Here is an 8901-nt window from a genome sequence, read left to right on the forward strand (position 1 = left end):
GAGAGGATTGTTCACATAGAAATTCTCCAGAACAAAAAAACTGCCAAACCATCTTAAAGAACAATAAAGCATCTCAGTTGCGAACAGCACAAATTGCCTTTTGAATTCGAACAGCATCCAGCACTGCCTTTATCGTCATAAAATTGTAAAATATAAAAAATTTCTGCCAAAAATTTTACTCCTTTTCGGGATGCCCTATCTTCATTCTATCAATTTTAAAACATCTACGTGCGAATCTCCGCTTTCACATAACGTTTAGGCCAACCCGATGCGATCCACATGAATTAAGATGTGTGACTGTGAAGCCATCTCACTAGGAAAACAGTCAGTACTTTTTGTAACAATCCGTCTATATTTAGGACGTTTTTAAAAAAGTCACCTGATAATATGTGGGTAGTCTTTATACATTTATGAAATTAGCAGGAGGTACGCAAGTCATTGCAACAATGAGCAGATTTATTTATTTAAAAAAGACTTTCAACTGTAAATAGATTTACATACAGTATTTAATCTATTTTATATTTGTAGTCTCGTAATAGACGGAAATCCTACCGCTTTAATTAATGCTATTGAGCTCGGTTAGCGCGTCGTATGTTGTCTGCCCCCGTCCGTAGTCGAATTCTTCTGTTAAGTGGAAAGCGAGGAACCGTTTAGCGTGTACCCCAGTACACGTAGAGCGCTAAATCAAGCCTGTAATGTAAGTCCTAGGTGAATTATATTCATGTATGTAATATTATTCTGCCTCATATTGTAAAAACTGTGCAAATATGCTAGCTCTGAAAAAATGGTAAATGTATGCAATATCTGGCACGCTTCTGCTAGAAAATTTTAGTTCTTCCGCTACATTATCATGCCTTTTGCCCCAGCGGTCCGACAAGTTTGCTGATGCCCTTGGCGATAGCTGAACTCGAGACTCCTCCTAGGACCACCGAGTAATTGCTTAAATTGAGTAAAAACGCTTTAATAATTTAAGCAAAATCTTCTTCTTGAGCTTGAAAAAGAGGACCGACGAAGCAAAGTATATACACTGAAACACTATGATATGGTGTTATCTTTAAGTTTTGTTGACCTGTAAATGCTTCGCAGCATAAGAATCTGTAGTCGTCAAGATTATGTATATGTTTGTTCGTTTATATATACTGCTTTCCAGTACCATACGTATACGTCCAACCATGAGTGAGATTTATGTAGCAAAAACTGCTACCTAGATATCTGTTTTCCGCTGCGGCTGTTTCTTTAATCCATAGTTAATTCTGCTTTATTTCAGAAACCGCTACTTCGCGACAGGTATAATTACGTAATAAGGGTTATCTCGCGGCGTTACGTAGGTTTCAACCTTTAAATAGGTCCTATCCGAAAGATTTTATTAAGTGCCTTTGAAAAATATCTCGTTGCATTGGTATTTACTGCTTAGATAATGATGCAACGGACGTAATGATGCGGTTGGTACCTGATCAACCGTGCCATATCCTTAGCAAGTAAATGATCGTACAACACAGCTATGACTGAATTTTCCTTAACTTTATTGTCATTCGGTGCTTGTGAACACAAATAGATACTTTTTTTTGTAATAAAAAAGTGTTTTTGTTTGCTCCGGGCCCGCATCTAGCCCTGAAACAAAGTAAACATTTAAGGTTGGTTTGCTCAACCCATAGTTGTGCAATACAAAATTGTTTTACTGAAAAATATTAGATACAACGGTCTCAGTACACCTCTCAAATATGTATGAATGTGGATACATTTTGTATGTCATATATATATATATATATATATGTATAGCCGGTGCAATGAATAGCGTTTCTAAAGCGAACGAGTGTAGGAAATTATTTTCCATTATGTAGCATAAATTACATACAAGCTAAAAAGCGTTGATAAAACAATCTATCGATTCCAGCAGAAATTCACTAGTTAGTAGATCCCTCGTTGACAATAGTTTACGGTTTAGCTATTATTCTACGACATAGAAATGCTCATGCTCAACTTTGAAGTTGGACTATGAAATGAGTTTCCGCTCTCATTCCGTTGCCGCTAAGTTAGTAGATGTTTTTAGCCTGTGGAATTAGTACAAATATATTTTCTGTAGACAAATATTATTACATGTTCAGAATGTATGTGACCACGCTACCTACGCGATGAATCATTCAACAATAGCGATTCACGATTGGCGGACCCTTTACCAGTGGCATTGTTTATTATACTCAGCTATTGAGTTTCTGTTGAGCTACTTCCATGTCCTTCGTCTAGAGCCTGATACATAGGACATTATTTTTCGCTAATGCTGAAGACAATATCCTGGTTACGAGTCAAATACCCGCTGAATAACGATTACGTTTTATTTTACTCTCTGTGGACGACTGGTTCACCTCGTTAGTTAGACCATCTCCAATAGAGGAACAAATGGTCACATTTTCTCTAGTTCAACCCCATCTATTCTCTCAAAGAGTATACATATAATAATAGGACTTTTGGCACGCAAAGCATATGTTCAGGTAACTGAAGCACGAAGCGATGGGCTGGCCATCGAGGAAAACTCCGTCCCTTCTTCATTTATGATAAAGTCACAATCTAAATAGCTTTCGATTTGTATACGAATGTCGCTTTGTGCAGGGATTTACTGTACAAAACAGTACAGTGACAAGGCCCCTGGATAAAGTAGTAAAAGTCTAGAAATCGGAATTATAAAAAGATAATCAGTCTGCAAATTACCCGTACTATGTACGACAAGTGTATGTAAAATACATACTGGACATGCGCCAACAACAGAATGTCGGTAAAAAACAAACACTGTATGTGTAATAGGTAGGAAGTTGTTGTATTCCCGCTGAAATATAGCATGTTCTGAATCTTGCTTAATCATCCATTTAAATTACTGGCAACGTTGGCTCAACTAGTCACGCCTCTGTCTGCCCGTGTTAAAGCGAAAGAGCTGCAGAAAGTGTATAATTCAACGTTGATTTGTTGAAACTTACTAAACCGGCAGGGAATAAATTCCGAAATGAAGATATATTGCAAGCCGATTAAATCTTGCTAATGTATAGCAAAAATTATTACATTACCACTAGCAATAGTTGGAATTTTTTAAAAGCGTGGTTGGTACATTTACGAGGAAAATGCGCGCCATATATCTTTCATGCTAGAACTGGGAATAGTTAGATTTAAGTTAGTAGCCCGGAAAGTGGCAGCGGTCATATTTATCTTACTTGCTGCGTACGGAATGATGCGCATGCCTGCAGGGAAACCTTCGCCATCCAAGAACCGTAACCCTTGTCGTTCGAGCAGAGATGATCGATGGGTGGGCATACGTCGGTCTGCTCTGCTAAGACGGACTATCGGCCTAACGTTTTACCCGATCCTGACCAAAACACTAGTTAGTCATAAATTCATCTTTCGTTTGACTGCAGCATCTATATGCATTGCTGCTGAGCCACCACTGTTGAAGAAGTCTTTGGATGAATAAGCAAGCGATCGCTTGCGTCGATTCAGAAACTAACGGTTTTCTATGGGAATGAATAAAGAGTCACCATTAATTTATTGTTAACTAGCTCAATAGCACAATCTGGTGAACAAAATGGCCCATAGTACTATAAATCTGGGTGGTTTGACCCGCCATCCGTGGGTGGCTGCTAAAGGAGTGATTGACGGTAGGTAGTGTCGAGCTAGTTCTGATAGCGTTCAGACAAAGAGTGGGACATTAAAGATGATCATTTTTCCGACGATATGAGACAACGTGAACTCAACGTGGTCAGCAGGCCGGTACTCCGATCGTGTTCAGATGAGATAGATGCTAATTTCTTACTGTAACAGTTCTCTCCCACATAGGACACACGTTACATATTAGAGCTGGCGTAATGAATGCCTATGCTAGCTACTAAGTAACGAAAACTGCTCAAAAATGTAAGCGTTCGATGCGTAGTTACAGATATGGAATTGTTGCTATAAAGCAAATACGACCAAGGCGAATCTTCGAAGGAAGTTTCTTACGCTTCGTACATGTGGAAGATTTGTTATATCTATTTTACCTCGAGCTTGCGTATGTAAACCGTTGCACATGGATCGATTATTGGCTACGACTGGTATACGATTTAACCAACCGTCCTGGCGACGACTAGATCGTGATATGACGGGCTAAAAACAAGGTGATTGAGTGATATAATCGCAGACAGGTGCGGTGATCGAATCCATATCTTACCTTTCTTTTTTTCGACAAGGAGACTTCCGTTGAAGAAATGCTCTAAAGATATTCACAGGGTCCGAAACAGAATTGGAGAATACGACTGATAGCTAATCGTATTATTGTCTGTAAGGCCAGTAAAGGACTACTTCGAGTTCTACGTCGGGTACTGTTTTAGTTAAGCAAGGTTTCAGACGGCCGGTGCTTAGCACGAAAGCGTGTCGATGTTTGGTTTCGAGCCTGCACCACCTGAGTGCCCTTCTGTTTGTTACGAAATCATGCAACCACTGCACCATTACACGAATCTGAGATGGCACATTATCTCAAAGTAGTTTAGTTAACAGGTTATTGTAGACTATGAACGCCCAAAAACTTGAACCTAAGTCACAGTCCAATATATTTTTTTACAGACTTGGAAAATCCCTGCGTATGCCCCTTCTTGGGGAGCTCGCCCTTGAGGCTGGATGGCGCCAAATATTGTTTTCGCGCACGTTCAAGGTAGTGAGCTTATCTAGGGTCTCTCGAAATTCTAAATTAAATTCATCATAGTAAATCTGCTCCTAAAAGTAAGAAGAGCCGAATCTATCCGATAAATAGCTCCCCGTGTTAGTCAGGCTTTCAGAAAGGAGATACCCTATGATTTTCCTTGACAACTGATAGGAGCACATGTGAGAATTCAGATTAAAACTATTCAGTGTCCGGTCACGAGGACTCGCCTGACAGGATTCATCCTTTCTGCCCGCGCTGCAGTTGAATCGCGTAAACTTGAAGAAATAGGAGAAGACGTACAAGGAGTATCTAATGAAGAGTTTACATTTATGTTGTAGGAAGGTTGCATATTCTTGGCCCTTTTATGATAATAGAAATCAATGGTTAAGAGATATGCAAACAGGGAAGCTGCTTCATTCAGGACACTTCGTACATATAATTTCGTATGTATCTCTGGACAGGGGTGCCGTACAGCGATTGTACGGAACAGCGTGCTGCTTGTAAGGCAAAAAACGTAATCTTATTTTATAAGACGCTTTCGGATGGCTTTGCCTAGCTAGATAAATGACATTAATACTGTTATTCAAATTCGATCAAATGCCGTATCTTAAATAATACTAACAGGCCTGGCATTGTTCCGTAGCACTTTCATACCAATGATTGAGATTGAGCCAGCACCACGAATAGGCCTAAGCATGTCTGCAAGAACTGGTGTAACGTAAGCTAACGAAGACGAAAATGGTTTAAAATTTAAGACATGAGTACGCACCTTCGGGGCTGACGATGTAGTAATGAGTGGGCCTCTAAGTCCCTATTACTTAACTTCGCTATCGTCGTCTTTAGACCACGTCTATTTCGGGTCAAATATGTGCCCTGTCAACACTTTCTTGAAATATGCCGGACTCCATTGTTTTTCACTCATTGATTTTACTTAGACGCTGATGGCATCGGGAGCTCGCTTTCACGGTTCACTGCCATCGATAGTAATTTCGGTCGCCTAACAGCAGTACTCGAACCAGAAACTTTAGGCTACCGGGAGGATGTTGTAAGTGCCACCATTGTTGAATTTTCCTGCGCGGAGATCGATTGCATCATCTTACTTTAAAGCGCTCATATTGGGTCAACAATCTTTTTCAACTGCAGTAATTGACTCTGAATATCATCTATATTCATTTTATCGTATGTGTATCTTAAACATCCGACATAGATGCTTACTCACTGTTACGTAGATCAGTTCATGACTCACTCACAGATTCGCGTGCCACCAATTTGATTTGACAAATGGGCATCCGTTCGCATTAAGTAGCACGCTAGAGGTATTGATCCAGTGGCCTACGTCAGTCTAAGGTTTTCCTAATTTCAGATGACGCTATCTACTGTGACGTCCGGTCCCTTCCTCGTCCTTTAAAGCTTTCAGGTTGGCTGTGTTTTCTACGCGGTTCGGCTATAGTGCTAGCTATACGTGTTCATGTTAGCGAAAACGCATCAACGGCGTAGATAGCAAATCGGGTTGGTATTTTGATTGAACGCGTACTTGCTCATATCCCTCCTGGGGTTGTCGTATCCTCTTCAGTCTCAGGCGGAGGCGACCTTCATCTGTAATTACGCCTACAGACGAATTTAACCCGCAGCCCCTGAAGAGTGATCGCATGATCAACAAGCTTACTAATCAACGCACTCCTGCTAGACCATTGGTCATCTTTGAGAGAACTAATCTTCAGCGAGTGTACATGTATATCCACATCAAATGTAGCTGCCGACCTGACGTTTCTGCTGGCGCCAGTGGAACGACCTCTATGCGCGAAGGTACGTCTGTGAACGTCTATGTTTCCTAAAGTTTTGCTGGGAGAGCCACTTACCGCAGCTACTTGTGCTCAGTCTTTTTTTCGCCAATCTGAAGCTCCCTAGGTTTTAGGCAAATTTCTGATCAATCAATCTCAACTGTTGGTTGTTTGCAGTCTTCACTACCTTCAAAAACTAGCTTCCATTAACACCAAATGCCGCTAAACGGCCGAAATGTTTGAACCTTGATACTAAAAATAGGACAGAAAGGCTTGCGATAAATCAGGCCTCACCTACGCACCCGCTATACAGACCTCATCTCAAACCCTCGTCGAATTGTAGTTCAGCTGTTGGTAGTCTATATTCGGCTTGTGATTCTTATTTGTTCTTTTTTTCGTCCCGAACCAGTTGTATATAGCGAGAATCTAGTCATATCGCTCAGTACGTAATCGGTGACATGGTCCCTGCATGTCGCATCACAGTAGTAACGTGTTTGCCTAAGCATAGGACATGTGAGCGTTTCGTGTCAAAGGCAAAGCGGCTGAGACAATCCTGAAGCATTTCGTATAGTCTCTAGGTATCATTTTGGGATTTTATACAAAAAAGGTACCATGTAAAACGTTGAAAACGGAATTACGAATGTAGGTGCCTTCAGATGAGGTCCTAACCAGAAATGGCTAAACCGATTTAACATACGGAAGTTCCAAACACTTTCATTATGTACCCATATGAATGGAGTACACAGAAATGGGTATATTCTTGGGAAAATAAGAGCGAAACCGATTTTTATCTGCGGTAACTTATTATTATTATTAGTTAGCAGCCATGGACGTGCAATGCCAAATCATCTAGACCACTCTATCGGATTTCTATCAGTTAATTCATGTTTAGCTAGAATAATTTATGTTCTATGATATACGTCATTCTATATTGTGCTTAATTAAATATTTTTATTTAAATTAAAAAATCCGACCGTTTGACATTGCAAATTAGTGCACTACGTCTAAAGCCGTCGTAAACGCGATCGCCATGAGGCCATTGTAATTCGGCTAATATTCCGATTAAATAAACCCATTTTTCTGTAGACCCGTCCATGTAGGAGCAATCTAACAACACGGTATATAATCACGCATACGAAGTACGATTGTTGTTCGAAATGAACAAGACATCGTGTCGTCAATTTCATACCGAACGTGTTATACGTTAACTTACGTCGAGTTGTTTTAACTTACGGAACGCATGCAACCGATACCTATGTGGTGGCAGAAAAAGGCTGGACCGGTCGAACATGTAACTTTCGTGAAAAAAAATCAAAGAGAGTAAATAATTGAGCATTTAGGTAGGTAACGGATTAGTCGAGCTCTCGGCAATGGGCAACACCTCAGGAATTATTAAACTCACTATACCTGCGTTTTCTTAAATTATCATGTTTGGTCGTCGTCAAGATAACACGGGCTCTAAACCGTCTGGAAATGTGAAAAGCAGACGTATTGATATAATGTATCTTTGAATATATGTCATGTTTACGTACGGCATTAATCTCAGCGTGAGATCATTGCCAGCTTGATGCAACAACATAGAAAAGCTTTTTACCGGTATTTGATCCTTTGTCAGTCGTATTTAGTTTACAAATTAGTTAATATATTATGTACTGCTCATAGAGAATTCGTCGAGTAGGTAGAGAGGGGCGCACTCTATCCTCATCGTCGCCATTTGTTTATATCTTTCGTAATTAAAAGTCAAGAATAGATCCGGACTCATTTGGGCGTTGTGTGCACCTAGATGCCCTGACGTGGCCACACGGAAAACGTATCGAGTCACGCTCAGTGCTATCGTTTAGACACGCACTTAATACAGTCACGTCGTGTTCAGCCTTTAACTTAGGTAAGTTCCACAGAAATTAAGGCCACGCCTTAATCAGTTTGCAATTATAGAGTTTTCCGATAGTTTTCGAACCAAAATTGAAGCAGATATTCTTAATTGTAAGATCCGTGTAACAGCCGAACGTCGAACTTTCTTCTTTGTAGCTCAACTTACTTTAAATAGTTTATAACGGTAGATTGTTAGTTCCTTGGCGAGATTGTGGCTAGTCGCGCGTAGGGCTTACTCAACGTCGCATAAGGAGTATCTTTTACATTAAATGTGTAACCTTCTTTGGGTCGATAAATATCAAACCTACCTTTTTTTTTATGAACTAAGCAGTATTTGTGCCTAACTATCGCCATAAAATTGTAACTCAGTTTCGTTCGCAGAAACTCCACGTACCTTCGGGGCGTTATATTTGAGTTCGAGGAAGATCATTTTGACGATTTTAACGCATCTACTAGCGCTGCTGCCGCTGAATCTCAGCGTCCGACGCCCGACGCGACTCATATAACCCGAGATATGTGACTCTAAAAACCACTTAGGTAGGAAAGTGTTCAATACCTATTCGATAACTCGGTATTTCTATTAAGCAC

General features: G+C 40.3%; 1 long non-coding RNA gene across 1 annotated transcript; it reads right to left on the reverse strand.

The window, feature by feature from the left end:
* Positions 1–444: 444 nt before the first annotated feature.
* LOC111266584 (uncharacterized) lies at positions 445–6276 on the reverse strand. The gene is made up of 3 exons (XR_002684163.2): positions 5880–6276; positions 5430–5731; positions 445–690 (listed from the first exon to the last, which is right to left on the reverse strand). It is a non-coding gene; the product is annotated as an uncharacterized LOC111266584 (long non-coding RNA).
* Positions 6277–8901: the final 2625 nt, after the last annotated feature.

This window comes from Varroa jacobsoni, unplaced genomic scaffold, assembly GCF_002532875.2.
Source record: "Varroa jacobsoni isolate VJ856 unplaced genomic scaffold, vjacob_1.0 scaffold_1100, whole genome shotgun sequence".
Classification (NCBI taxonomy): domain Eukaryota; kingdom Metazoa; phylum Arthropoda; class Arachnida; order Mesostigmata; family Varroidae; genus Varroa; species Varroa jacobsoni.